Genomic DNA, 15,216 nt, shown 5'->3' on the forward strand with positions numbered 1-15,216 from the left:
CGCCCATACCCTGTAGTGGTGCTGCTAGTGCATGGAAGACAATTAGAGGCAGAGGCCAGAGAGGCCACCCAGCGACACGGCTAGAGAAGGAATATGCTACTTACCAGTATGCATCTGTTCTTGGCATGTAGAGCTGCAGAGTTGTACACTTAGCATAGATCGCCATCTGGTGTTGGGCCCGGATGTTTGCAGTTTGTTTTTGTTCTTTGGACAGTCTTTGGAAGTCACGAGTTCGGTGACTCCTCCTTCGGTCCATACTGCGCATGGGCTTCGGCTCCATCCTCAGATTGTTTTTCGCCAACAGGGAAATGATGGAGCGTAGTAATAACAGTGAGAAACCCATGTGTGTTATATCTAAATAAGATGGACTGGAACGGATACAGGTAGCCGGGGAGGCGGGTGGGCGTGTACAACTCTGCAGCTCTACATGCCAAGAACAGATGCATACTGGTAAGTAGCATATTCCGTTCGAGGCATATGAGCTGCAGATTGTACACTTTGCATAGATTATATAGCAGTACCCAACCTTAGCGGCGACCAACGGTATCCGTTGCAGCGGTTTGAAATAGTGTCTTTAGTACAGCCTGGCCCACACTAGCTTGTTGCTTGGAATGCACGTCTACACAGTAATGTTTTGTGAAGGTGTACGGTGTTGACCATGTGGCTGCTTTGCAGATGTCATCTAAGGGTATGTTCCCTAGAAAAGCCATAGAAGCCCCTAACTTTCTAGTAGAGTGGGCTTTAGGTGGAACAGATAATGTTCTTTTTGCCTTTTGATAGCAAATTTGTATGCACTTTACTATCCACCTAGCTATCCCTGATTTAGAGATGGGTTGCCTTTACGCGGTGGAGAGAAGGAAACAAACAATTGTTTAGTTTTCCTGAAAGGTTGTGTTCTCTGTATGTAGTACAGTAAAGCCCTCTTAACATCAAGTGTATGTAGAGCCCTTTCCGCAACAGATTGAGGTTGCGAGAAAAAAACAGGTAATTCCACCGATTGATTGAGATGGAAGGGGGAAATGACCTGGGGCAGAAACTTTGGGTTTGTACGAAGTATCACTTTGCTGTGATGTATTTGTAAGAAGGGTTCCTGTATAGTGAACGCTTGTATTTCACTAACCCTTCTAAGGGAAGTGATAGCTACGAGGACAGCTGTTTTCCAGGTGAGGAACTGTAGCTCACATTTATGCATTGGTTCGAAGGGCGGACCCATTAGCCTTGTAAGAACTACATTTAGATTCCATACAGGGGAAGGTGGTGCCCTGGGAGGAATTACTCGTTTAAGGCCTTCCATAAAGGCTTTAATAGCAGGCACTCTGAACAGTGATTAATGCTGTCTGTTTTGTAGGTAAGCAGCAATCGCTGCTAGGTGTAGGCGTATGGATGAATATGCCAGGTTACACCTTTGAAGATGGAGTAGATAGCATATGATGTGCTGTATGGATGCATCTAAAGGGTTGATTGTATTGTTACGGCAGTAAACAACAAATCTCTTCCACTTTGCGGCATAGCATGCTCGAGTGGTAGGACGTCTAGCTTCCTTGATAATGTTCATGCAATCAGGGGGAAGGTTAAGGTACCCAAATTCTAAGATTTCAGGAGCCAGATCGCAAGGTTGAGCTGAGCTGGGTCCGGGTGCCTGATTTCTCCATGGTTCTGAGTTAGGAGGCATGGGGACAGGTGCAGTTTTTGATGTGGTACCACCGATAGCTGTAATAGTGGGGTGTACCACGGCTGCCTGGCCCATGTTGGGGCTACCAGAATGAGTATGAGGGAGTGCTGTTGTAGCTTCCTGACCACTAATGGAATTAGCGGGAGACGTGGAAAGGCGTATGCAAATTTGCCTGACCAGTTCATCCATATCGCATTGCCTTTGGACAACGGGTGTGGGTATCTGGCGGCGAAGCTTGGGCATTTTTTGTTTTCGTGGGTGGCGAAGAGGTCTATCTGAAGATGCCCCCACTGTTGGAAGAATGGGCGAATAACTTGTGGATGCAGTTCCCATTCGTGTAGTTGTTGCGTTTGTCTGCTGAGCAGATCTGCCATGGTGTTTTGTACGCCTGGAACGTGCTGTGCCAGGAGAAAGATGTTTTGGGGAATTGCCCATCTCCATATGCTCTGGGCTAAGCGGGAGAGCTGGGGAGAGTGTGTCCCCCCCTGTTTTTGGATATAATACATTGCAGTCATGTTGTCTGTGCGAATGAGGACTGCTTTGCCCGAAATCTGTTTTTGGAAAGAATTTAGGGCTAGAAAGATCGCCAAGAGCTCCAGATGGTTGATGTGGAGCGATTTTTGCTGTGGCGTCCATAGACCTTGCATTGTGAGGTGTAGGAGGTGCGCTCCCCAGCCGGAGAGCGATGCGTCCGCTGTTAGAATCACCTGAGGAACCGGGTCCAGGAACGGCCGCCCTTTGGAAAGGTTTGTGGTGTTTCACCACTGCAGAGAGTGATGGGTGCGGCCGTCCACCAACACCAGATCCGTTAGCTGACCCTGGGCCTGGTTCCACTGTCGTGCTAGGCACTCTTGAAGTGGACGCATGTGGAGTCTTGCATGGGGCACTATGAAAATGCAAGACGCCATCATTCCTATGAGCTTCATAAACACTTGCTGGAAGAGAGTGTTGAGGAAGGAATGTTTTGCGCAAGGCTTGTATGCTTGCGATCCTGGCTGAGTTTGGATAGGCAATACCTTTGGAGGTGTCTATAGTGGCCCAGAGATATTGCTTTGTGTGAGATGGTACAAGGTGGGACTTTTGGTAGTTCACCGTGAAGCCTAGCTGGTGGAGCAGTTGGATGGTGCTGTTTGTATGTTGCACACATTGGCTGTAGGACGCGGCTTTTATCAGCCAGTCGTCTAAGTAAGGGAAGACATGAATATGTTGACGTCTGAGGTGTGCTGCTACTACTGCTAGGCATTTGGTAAACACCCGTGGTGCGGTGGTGACCCCGAAGGGGAGAACTGTGAATTGGTAATGTTGACCGTCCACCACAAACCTGAGGTACTTCCTGTGAGAAGGGTGTATTGGAATGTGAAAGTATGCGTCTTTCAGATCCAAGGTAGTGAGAAAGTCTCCTTGACAGAGGAGCGGGAGGACTTGCTGTAGGGTGACCATGTGGAAATGGTCTGAATGTATGTATGCATTTAGAGGCCGGAGGTCCAGAATGGGCCTCAGGGTCCCGTCTTTCTTTGGTATCAGGAAATACAGAGAGTAGAACCCTAGATTTTGCTGATTGACGGGGACCTGCTCTATAGCGTGTTTTTGGAGGAGGGAGAGCACCTCCTGTTTGAGCAGTGTGGAATGTTCTTGAGACATTGGACGGTGCCTTGGTGGGATATTGGGTGGGGTAGATGTTAGCTCGAGACAGTACCCTGACCGAATAATTTGGGTCACCCATTTGTCCGATGTTATGGATTCCCAGGCGTGGATAAAGTGTTGTAGTCTGCCCCCGACCGGAGTGGGATGGTCTGGGGGGAGCGGAGGGAAGTCATTGTGCGGGCGGGGTGGCAGAACGGGTGGTGTTAGTTTTGCCCCTGCCCTTATTGTTGTTGCCCCTGTATCCACCCCTTTGGTAGCCCTTCGAGAAGGTATTTTGAGGAGGGGACTTGTAGGAGGTAGAGGCGCTATCGGTGGAGTAGCCTCTGCCTGTCCTACGAAAGGATGAACGCCGAAAGGAGCGTTTAGGGGTCTGTGATTGTAATGCACCCATAGACTTTGCTGTGTTCGTGTCCTTTTTCATTTTTTCTAATGCTTAGTCTACCTTTGGCCCAAAGAGATTTTGTTGGTCAAAGGGGTGATTTAGTATGGATGCCTGGACTTCTGGCTTGAACCCTGAGATCCTGAGCCAGGCATGACGACGAAGCAGGACACTAGTATTTATGGCTCTAGAAGCAGTGTCCGCTGCATCGAGGGCACATTTAATAGAGGTGTTAGTAATTAGCTTTCCCCTCCTGTATCAGGTCATGAGCTTTACGTTTGTGTTTTTCCGGGAGGTGCTGCATAAGAGCCTCAAGTTCGTCGTAGTGTGCTCTGTCATAGCGCGCAAGTAGTGCTTGTGTATTTGCAATGCGCCACATGTTTGCAGCTTGGGAGGCGGTGCGTTTGCCAGACGCGTCTAAAAGTTTCGATTCCTTGTCTGGCGGTGGGGCTTCTCCTGAGGACTGGGAGTTAGCCCGCTTTCTAGCTGTGGAGACAACTAGGGAATATAAGGGAGCAGGGCCCTTAATGTATGCAGGGTCTGTGGGTGCCGCCTTGTACTTTTTTTCTATTCTAGGGTTCAGTACCCTGGCCCTGACAGGGTCTCTGAACACCTCTGCAGCATGCTTGGTGACACCTTTAAGCATGGGCAAAATAGACGTGGATTTGTACTGAATGTCAAATGTGTCCAGTAGGAAGTCGTCTTCCATTGGTTCGCTGTGCATGTCCACCCCATGGTAGTGTGCTGCTCTCTGCACTAAGTGATGAAACCCTAAGGAGTCCTCTGGAGGAGACGGCCTGGATGGGTATAGGTCGTCCTGAGGCATATCAGGTATGTCAGGGTTGTGGTAGTCTTTCCATGGGTCTGGGGTCCCCAGTGGAGTGGGGTCCATTGGGGGCGTCCGCCGGGTCATAATCCGGATCCCCGTCATCCGGATCTGGGGACGGGGTCGGGGAGTGATGAGGTAAAGGTGGCGGAGACCTGGGAGGGGGTGGAGGGGGTGGAGGAGGTGGAGGAGGCAGAGGAGGAGGTAGTGGGGAGGGCACTCTGAGGGGAGAAGTAGCAGACTCCTTCCGTTTGGGTGGTGGAGGAGGAGCCGGAGCGCCAAGGCGTCTTTTCTTGATAATTAAAGTCAATAGCCCAGTCTTTGGATCTTTAGATAGAGTCTTTTGCAAAGGGTCTGGTGTAAACAGAGCCAGTGGCGCCGAATCGTCCGCTGGCGCCGATGGTTTCGGAGCAGAGGGCTTCGATGGTTTCTGTGCGCCATGCTTTTTTGGAGCCTCCGGTTTTTTCGGCGCCGGAGCGTCGGTGCCGACAGATTTGTGTTTGTGTTTGGTCGGCACCGAGAGTCCAGGCTTCGGCACCGGTGGCTTCGGAGTCGAGCTGGGTATCACTTTCTTCGGTGCCGGATGGTGTTTTTCGGCACCAGGCGTCGGCTGGCTCGAGCCCGAGCTGCCGTGAGACTTCTGAGGCTTCGACACCGGGCCCGAAGGTGGGGTGATAGAAGCTGTGTGCTTGGTTTTGCCCAGGCCGGCAGGCGAGGGTGTAACCTGAGTCTCTTTGGTTTTGGGTGCGGGGGTGGGAGGGGGTACAGTACTTACGACCCGCTGCGCCGGTGTGATGTCCTCGACGTCGGAGTCGTCGGCCTCGGAAGCGCTGATGACGTCGTCCTCCTGCTCGGTGTGTAGTTGCCCCGAAGCTTCGGCGTCGTCTCCGAAGATGTCCGGTGGAGCCGCGGTCGAGGAGTGCGCCATGGTGCGTCGAGCTCTTCGATCCCGGATGGTCTTTTTAGATCGAAAAACTTGCAGGCGGGGCAGTCTCTAGCCTCGTGTTCTGGAGAGAGGCAAAGGTTACACACCTGATGGAGGTCGGTGTGGGGAAATTTAGACCCACATTTTGGGCACTTTTTGAACGGAGTTCTTTCCATCGGCCGGGACCGGAGTCGAGGAGGGCCCGAAGGCCGGTGCCGATGTACGGGATGGAGAAAAGTGCCGCTTCGAGAGATGAAGATTGGATGAAGAAAACTCGAAGAACGAGGATTTACTGTCGAGGCTGGAACCGTAGAAGTTCGAAGCCGGAGACCGAAGTATCACATCCGAGCCCGATGGCGGAAAAAAACAATCTGAGGATGGAGCCGAAGCCCATGCGCAGTACGGACCGAAGGAGGAGTCACCGAACTCGTGACTTCCAAAGACTGTCCAAAGAACAAAAACAAACTGCAAACATCCGGGCCCAACACCAGATGGCGATCTATGCTAAGTGTACAATCTGCAGCTCATATGCCTCGAACATAAATGTTACGATGAGATTTCTGAAAGATTTGCAACAGGTGATTAAAAAAACAAAGGCTGGCTTGGGAATTGCAAAGTAGCAGAGGGGGCTGACAAATAGCCTACAATAGTGCCCAAAGTACGTCCTCGATGGAAGAGCAACAAAAACAATAACACTACAGACAACGTGGCCTGAACAGGTCCAAGTGGCAGGTACCACACCAAGCCACAAATCCATCCCAGTGCCACGCGTACACAAAAGTAATTGACGGACGCCTACCAAAATGGCATCAAAGACCTCGGGGAGAAGATCAAAAGCATCCAGGGGCAGATGGTGCAATACCATCAGGGTGATCTGCACTAAGATCCAGAACAGACTGGGAAAAATGTGGAGTTTCACAACAACAAAAAGTATTGAAAAGACCAAGGAGTAGCTCTAGATCAGCATCTGAAGGAAGAAAGGTACTGATGTCCGCACGAATGGTTAGTTCTGGTCTGGGGCACTGTCATGACTTCCAGAGCAGAACAACATCAGCGCAGTCACACAATACCACCTACAGACACACAAGAGTACTGTTTTGAAGTTTCTGGAACCAATCAGAGGCCTGTGCAATATTCACAAGGCAAGGAATCTGTAGGTGGAAGTATTCATCAGAATCTTCTTTACCAGTTCTCAGGTCAGCGTTAAGCAGTAAAGGCGCCTTGCACTGGACAAAAAGAGTAGGTAAAGTACATGGCCATTTTAAGGTTTTTCAGGAGCTGGGAGTTCAGTATGGGTTGCACTGCTTTAATGAAATGCATGTATACACAATTGACCCACAGACTATGCACTGGTTTGGGGTCTCCCTCTGATTTCCAACATCACTCATTTGGAAATATATGTTGACAAAGTATAAACAGCATGGCTGTAGGACCCCGAAGGGGGAGGGGGGGGGAGGGGGGGGGGGCGGGGGAGGGGGGGGAGAGGCGGGGTAGGGGGGAATGGGGAGAGGTGAAGGGAGATATAGATATCTATGGATATATAGTATTGCACTTTGTCTAACCACTTTAATTCATGTATTATCATTGTAATAAGAATGGATTGTTACAAGATGGCAACCAGCATTAAAGCTCATGCCAGTCATTTTTTTACTGGAGATGTCACAGTATTTATAAATCTTTGAATTAAAATGGCGTGTATTTCGGGAAAAGGGTAGTGAACAACACCTCCAAGTTTTCTTACATATACACTTTCTCGCACCCTTACCCAAACATGAACTACCTACTGTGACATTTCTCCATTATTCTTCCCCCCCCCCCCCCCCCCCCCCACCAAGGGTACCTGATCACAATTGGCAATGTGGGTGCTACTGTCCTGGTGTGACAGAAAGAGCCGAACGGTGGGTACAGTGATGGGAAGGCTATTGGCCAAAAGTGCTTAGATGGTTGCAGTTCGGGCTTTGTGCATGGGGTCGGGGTTACTGTGTAAAAGGATATTTTAATCTTATTCCTTGTCCTTAATCCTATAACTTTCCACTCCCTGTCCGTACCCCAGTCTTTCAGCAGGTTGTGCAATAACCTTACCCAGTTTGAGGTTAGGCGTGATGCGCTACACAGTTAACCTATATGGAAGTTACAAGGATTGGATTCTATTGTGGACCTGGAGGCATACCACCAGTTTCTAAGAATAATTAAGACCTTTTACCAACCGGTTTCGATTATGGTACCATGTTGTGTGTGGGCCAGTACTTGCAATCACATTTCCTTTGTGTACTTGTAAATACGGTCCTTGAATCGTCAGTGCCTATAATTTACTCAATTTGCATACTTAAGTAGTAGCAAGTGCAACGTTCTCTAACACTTTACTGTGGGCATATACAATGGTTTTAAAGGTGTTTTCATAAGATGTAATAAAAATGGATTCAAGCTTCAATAGGGGAAGTATAGGCATGGATGACAAATTCTCTATGTTCCTTGTAAGAATCTTATCACTTCCAAGTAGAATATTGAATATGCTACTTACCAGTATGCATCTGTTCTTGGCATGTAGGGCTGCTGACATTCATATCTGTGCATAGATCGCCGCCTAGTGTTGGGTCCGGATGTTTGCACGTTGTTGTCCTGGAAGAGTCTTCGAGGTATCCTGGGATAGGTGACTCCTCGCCTGGACTACAGTGCGCATGGGCATCCTCTCCATCCTCAGATTGTTTTTCGCCATTGTGGCAGTGATGGAGTAGATACAGAAAAGTGATGACCATGCTTACAGTAATTCTGAGAGCTGCAGCTGCTACAGGCGCCGGGGAGGAGGGAGGGCGATATGAATGTCAGCAGCCCTACATGCCAAGAACAGATGCATACTGGTAAGTAGCATATTCAGTTCGAGGCATGTGGGCTGCTGAATTCATATCTGTGCATAGAATGTATAGCAGTGCCCTCTATTAGCAGCGGCTACCAGTGCCAGCTGCAGCGGTCTGAAAAAGGGTTTTGAGAACAGCCTGTCCTACAGCTGCCTGCTGTTTTGATTGCACATCTACACAATAGTGTTTGGTAAATGTGTGTGTGGTGGACCAGGTGGCTGCTCTACATATATCATGCAGGGGAATATTTCCTAGAAAAGCCATGGAGGCCCCTAACTTACGTGTTGAGTGGGCTCGTGGGGGAATAGTTAATGTGCGTTTTGCCTTTTGATAACAAATTTGAATACACTTAACTATCCATCTGGCTATCCCTGCTTTGGAGATGGCGTTACCCTTGTGGTGTGGGGCAAAGGCAACGAACAGTTGTTTTGTCTTCCTAAAGGGTTTAGTCCTGTCGATGTAGTACATGAGGGCCCTCCTTACGTCTAGTGTATGGAGTGCTCGTTCCGCGACAGTTTGTGGGTTTTGGAAGAAAACGGGCAGTTCAATAGTTTGATTCATGTGGAACTGCGAGATTACCTTGGGCATGAATTTGGGGTTGGTACGTAGTACGACCCGGTTGGCGTGAACCTGTATAAATGTCTCTTGAACTGTTAGTGCCTGGAGTTCACTAACCCTTCTTAAAGAAGTGATTGCTACCAGGAAAGCTACTTTCCAGGTGAGGAATTGAATCTCGCATGAGTGTAGAGGTTCAAAGGGTGGACCCATCAGGCGTGTGAGGACCAGGTTGAGGTTCCACATTGGAGCCGGTGGGTGGCTTGGTGGAATGACTCGTTTGAGTCCTTCCAAGAATGCTTTGATGGCAGGCACTCTGAATAGTGAGAGGTGCTGCCTGGTTTGCAGATAGGCTGATATTGCCGTCAAATGGACACGTATAGAGGTGTACGCCAGATTGCATCGGTATAGGTGTAAGAGGTAACAAATGATGTTTTGGATGGATGCGTCCAGCGGGTTAATGTCATTATTACTGCAATAAATGACGAACCTTTTCCATTTGGCTGCATAGCAAGCTCTTGTAGTGGGTCTCCTGGCCTCCTTGATGATGTCCATACAGTCAGGTGGCAGGTTGAGGTAGCCAAACTCTAGGACTTCAGGAGCCAGATTGCCAGGTTCAGCCGTTGCGGATCTGGGTGCTGAATCTCTCCATGGTTCTGCGTCAAATGCGCGGGTTTGATCCGCAGCCTTTGATGCGGCACCACGGAAAGTTCGAGGAAGGTGGTGTACCATGGCTGGCGTGCCCACGTAGGAGCAACTAGGACGAGTGTCAGGGAGTGTTGTCTGAGTTTGCGAGCCACCAGCGGTATCAACGGCGCTGGGGGAAAAGCGTACGCAAATCTGCCGGACCAGTTCATCCATATCGCATTGCCCTGCGACTGCGGATGTGGGAACCTGGCGGCAAAGCTTTGGCATTTTGCGTTTTCGCTTGTGGCGAAGAGGTCTATCTCTGGATGACCCCACTGCTGGAAGTACGGTTGGAGTACTGATGGGTGTAACTCCCACTCGTGCATCTGGTGGCTGTGTCTGCTGAGCAGATCCGCCATCTGGTTGTCCTTGCCCGGGAGGTGCTCTGCCATGAGGAACATGTTCCTCTGAATGGCCCACTTCCACATGCTCTGAGCCAGATGAGACAACTGTGGAGAGTGTGTTCCTCCCTGCTTCTGTATGTAGTACATGGCAGTCATGTTGTCCGTCCGGATCAACACGACTTTGTTGCACAGATGTACTTTGAATGCCTTCATGGCTAGGAAGATTGCCATCAGTTCCAGAAGGTTGATGTGCATCTTCTTCTGTTGTGTCGTCCATAGTCCCTGCACTGTGTAGTGGAGTACATGAGCTCCCCATCCCTGGAGAGACGCGTCCGCTGTCAGTACTATTTGTGGAACAGGCTCTTGGAACGGTCGGCCCTTGCAAAGGTTTTGAGGATTCCACCAATGCAGAGAGTTGTATGCCCGACCGCTCACCAACACTAGGTCTTTCAACAGTCCTTGAGCCTGATTCCACGGACGTGCTAAGCACTCCTGAAGCGGGCGCATATGTAATCTCGCGTGTGGGACTATGAAAATGCAGGAGGCCATCATGCCTATCAACTGCATGAACACTCGCGCCGGAAGGGAGTGTTGAGGTTTGATGTTTGAAATCAGCATTTGCATGCTGTTGATTCTCACCAAATTCGGCTGAGCTGTGGCCGCCAGAGTGTCTATAGTCGCACCTAGGTACTGTTGTACGTGTGCTTGCTGTAGATGGGATTTTGGGTAATTTAGTGAGAACCCCAGACTGAAGGAGGTGAATGGTGCGGGACATGTGGCTGGCACATTGCTGGGCTGACTTTGCTTGAACGAGCCAGTCGTCCAGGTAAGGGTAGACGTGTATGTGCTGCCTCCGTAGATGTGCCGCCACAGTAGCTAGGCACTTTGTAAACACCCTTGGTGCCGTTGTCACGCCGAAGGGAAGGACTCTGAATTGGTAGTGCTGTCCTTGAACAGTGAACCTGAGGTATTTTTTGTGTGATGGGTGAATGGGTATGTGGAAATACGCATCCTTGAGGTCCAGTGTGGCTAGAAAGGGTAAGTTACTTACCTGTAATTCTAGTTCTCTTCCAGGGGATCCTCATCAATAGTCATAAGCACTGAATATTCCCGCCCATGTGCGGGGACCCCGGAAATAATAAAATTATATATGTAAAAAACATACATATATACAGCTCTGTATATGTATAAACATATATCATTTTTTCCAAGCAAATGCAGCTCCCATAAAAGGCTAGGCAATGTAAAAATATATACATCCAATAACACACATATATCTATATATATGTATAAAGGTATAACAATACACCCAAATCTCTTTTTTTTTTTTTTTTTTTTTTTAATGAGGTAAACACTCATGAGAAAGCAAAAAATAAAGAGAACAAACTGTGGAAAAACACAGATGTATAACACATTGCCAGCCTGCAGGCTGCATTGCAATACAATACCATAGAGACTAAAAAGCCCTGTACAGGTAAAAACTGGCACCGTGCCTTTAAGGCAGCCCTGACTTCCATATCCCATCATGCCTCAGGGGTGACAGTTAGGTCAGTTGTTCTTTCCGGCTCCTTCAGTCAGGACCCTGGAATTCAGCTCTCTTCTTTTTTGACTCTTTAGTCAAAAATTATAACAACTTTAAGATTTTTTTTGGACTTCTTCTTACAATTTCTGTGAGGAAGTCAGTATCCTGTGTTTTTCTGACTGATTTTTCAACCATTTTGTCAGAAAAATGCCTTCTTTATTTGTTCCATGCCCATCTTGTGGAAAAAAGAAGGCTGCGTCAGACACACATGAGGTGTGTATCATCTGTCTGCCGGACTCTCACTCTCCAGCAACATGTCGTCATTGTGAAGACCTTTCCAAAAGGACTTTAAAGGAGAGGGAGAGGATTAGGCTGTATGGCCTAGCAGAACGGTCGACGTCGAAGCAGTTGGTCCCTGTTTGCTCTCCATCGACGTCGGGCTCGGCGTCGAAGACTCCAGCGGCGGGATCGTCGCTGAGAGGTGAGGAGTCAAGGGGAAGTCATGCTGCAAAGAGAAAATCGACGTCGACTTTATATTCAGCGTCGAAGAGGATGCGTTCGACGTCGACGGCGTCTAAAAGCTCGGCGTCGAGGACTCGGCGCCATAGTTCAACGTCGAAGAAGCATCTGTCGACGTCGAGAGAAGATCGATCGACGTCTGCACAGAGATATCGTTCGTCGTCGAAAGAAAGACATCGTTCGACGTCGAGGTCGGCGAGACATCATTCGACGTCGCGAGAAGAACGTAGACGATCTCCACAGTCGACGTCGAGACCAAGATCGCCGTCAAGATCAAGATCGCCGTCGAGGAAACATCGTTCGACGGCGAGGAGGCTTTCGACGTCGTCGGAGCTTTCGACGTCGAGACAGAAGTCTCCGTCAGGAGTGACGTCGAGGCAGACGCCTCCGTCAGGGCCGACGTCGAGGCAGGAGCCTCCGTCGGAGTCGACGTCGAGGCAGGAGCCTCCGTCGGAGTCGACGTCGAGGCAGAGGCCTCCGTCGGAGTCGACGTCGAGGCAGAGGCCTCCGTCGGAGTCGACGTTGAGGCAGGTGCCTCCGTCCTCACAGGTCTCCAAAGCTTTGGTGAGGTACATGAAGCCTCCGTCGAAGGTAATCTCGACGTCGAGACAGGAAGCTCGGAGCCTCGAAGATTCGAGTCAAAGATCTCCGGTGATAGGCTTATCACCGTCGAGGCAGCCCTCTGTTGAGGGTACGCAGGAGGTTTCACATATTCGCCTCACAATTCGACCAGTCTCAAGGCGAAAATCTCCTCATAGACTGATATATACAGCTCCGGAGTCACCGCGTATCATTTCTATCTCGCCTTCAGGATCAGAGGGCTCAGGTTCAAGGTCAGCATCACCAGAGCTTGTACATCAATCTCCAGTTCCTGCAAGAGAAAGTTCGCAGGAGGAGGACAATGCTGTGCCTCAAAGTCCCGTAAGGGAGATGCCTCAGGACCCTGCTATGACAGACACAATAAAGGCATCGCTAACAAGAATAAGGGGCGTGGTATTCCCAGCGACACCGATCAGACCAAGATCTCGAGAAAGAGAATCCCGAAGTCACTCTCGAGCACCAAGAAGGCGATCCAGGTCTGCCTCCCTCAGAAGAGAGTCGACCAGATCAGAGAGAAGGCGCCGTAGGACCCCTTCTACCTCCCCTTCTTCCAGATCATCCAAAAGGGATTATTCACCGACACTCTCGGAGACGCCACCCTCTCGGGTATCTCCGGTAGATGACATTTCTACATTTCAAGAAGTGTTGTGTAGAGGAGCTACAAAATTAAGTATCCCTATGCCGGTTCAGGAGACCACCACATCCATAATTTTTGAAACTCTTCATGAGCGCACAGTGACACGCCCGTTGTTGCCATTAGTCCCCGGTTTGCTACAACCGGTAATGGATATCTTTCTCACGCCAGCAACCACCAAAACGGCGCCGGCGAGAATTCTAAAAAAGTACCGTCCAGCTCCGGAGGATCCGCTATTCCTTAAAACAGATCCTCCACCGGACTCTGTCATCACCGCCGCTGCCAGAAAGACGCATGCAGTAGCTGGCTCTTCAACGGTGCCACCAGATAAGGACAGTAAAACGCAAGACTCCTGGGGGAGGAAAGTTTGCGGCTCAGCATCCTCAAGCTTGAAGGTGGCAAGTGCCTCGGCTCTTCTGGGGCGCTATGATAGGTCACTATGGGACTCTCTTCAGAGGTTCGTTGAAAAAGTTCCATCAGAGGACAGACGGGACTTTGAAGAGATTTTGCATGAGGGGAGTCTAGTCTCTAACCAGATCATAAGTGCAGCGGCGGATGGGGCAACACTGGCAGCGCATGAATATGCACATGGAGTCACAGCCAGAAGATCATCCTGGCTTAGATTGACGGCCCTGAAACCGGAAGCGCAGGCAAGAATTTTAAATCTGCCTTTCTCCGGTAGTTCTCTTTTTGGGTCCCATGCAGACGAGGAAATGGCCCGAATGAAAGCAGAGCTGGAGACCATGAAAGCAGTCGGGCTTGAAAAGAGGAAAGAGTTTCGACGCCGCAAGGGAAATGACAGGCGCAATTACCAACAGAGGGTTCAAACCCCTCATTGGCAAAAGAACCAGGACCAGCAAGGTCAAAAGAAACAGCAATACCAGTCCCGCAAGCCATCCAGGGGACGAGGTAACAACAGGCAGTCTAATGCTGGAAACAAAGCACCGGGGAAGCAATGAGAAACCGCTTCCTCCGATGCTGTCCACCGCTCCGGTGGGAGGAAGTGTTGCGCATCATCTTCCAGAGTGGCAGACAATCACAAAGGACAAGTGGGTACTCAATATACTGCGTCATGGGTACTCGCTTCGTTTCAGAAGTCACCCCCCATCGATTCCTCCTGTCAAGTCATCCCAGCATCTAAAGCAGCTCAGAGAAGAGGTAGCGACGCTACTACTCAAATCTGCAATAGAGAAAGTGCCCATAAACCAGAGAGGAAAGGGAGTTTACTCCAGATATTTTCTCATCCAAAAGAGGAGTGTGAAGGCGGAGTTCAGACCCATTTTAGACCTACGGATACTGAACAAGCACATAAGAAAGGAAAAATTTCGCATGCTGGCGCTCCACCAAATATATCCTCTTCTCCGGATGGGCGATTGGATGTGTTCACTGGACCTTCAGGATGCATATTTCCATATTCCCATCCTAAGGAATCATCGAAAATTTCTCAGGTTTGTGGTAGGCAACGCTCACTATCAGTTCAAAGTCCTCCCATTTGGCCTGAAGTCAGCTCCTCGAGTATTCACAAAATGCGTGGCAGTAGTAGCGGCTGCTCTGAGGCGCGCAGGAGTCTTCGTCTATCCCTACCTAGACGACTGGCTAATAAAGGGCTCATCGCCACAGAATGTGCGGACACAGCTGTCGCTATGCCTGAACTTATGTCGCAGGTTGGGTCTCAGAGTGAATGTCAAAAAGTCCAATTTTTCACCAACGCAGAGAATACACTACCTGGGTGCAACTATAGACTCCGTAGTAGGAAAAGTGTTTCCTTCGGAGGAAAGACAGTCATCCATTATGCTAAAAGGCAGACAGATTATGACCAGCAATCTGTCGTCGGCAAGGCAAATCTCATCTCTGCTAGGGGCCATGGCATCCTGCATCTTCCTAGTGCCCAATGCCAGGCTAAGGATGCGTCCTCTCCAGCAAGATCTCGAGGACAAATGGGATCAAAGGAACTCTCTGTGGGAAGAAAAGGTTTGCCTCTCCTCTGCAGCCAAACAGTCAATCAAGTGGTGGCTGAAGCCAAGGAATCTGCAAGTGGGGATTCTTTTCCATCA

The 15,216-nt window shown here is 49.6% G+C and overlaps 1 protein-coding gene across 2 annotated transcripts in view; it reads right to left on the reverse strand.

Annotated features, from left to right (window-relative positions):
* Nucleotides 1-15,216, reverse strand: part of RXRB (retinoid X receptor beta) — a 237,200-nt gene that overhangs the window by 12,906 nt on the left and 209,078 nt on the right. The window lies entirely within an intron of this gene.

This window comes from Triturus cristatus, chromosome 1_1 (assembly GCF_964204655.1).
Source record: "Triturus cristatus chromosome 1_1, aTriCri1.1, whole genome shotgun sequence".
Classification (NCBI taxonomy): Eukaryota; Metazoa; Chordata; class Amphibia; order Caudata; family Salamandridae; genus Triturus; species Triturus cristatus.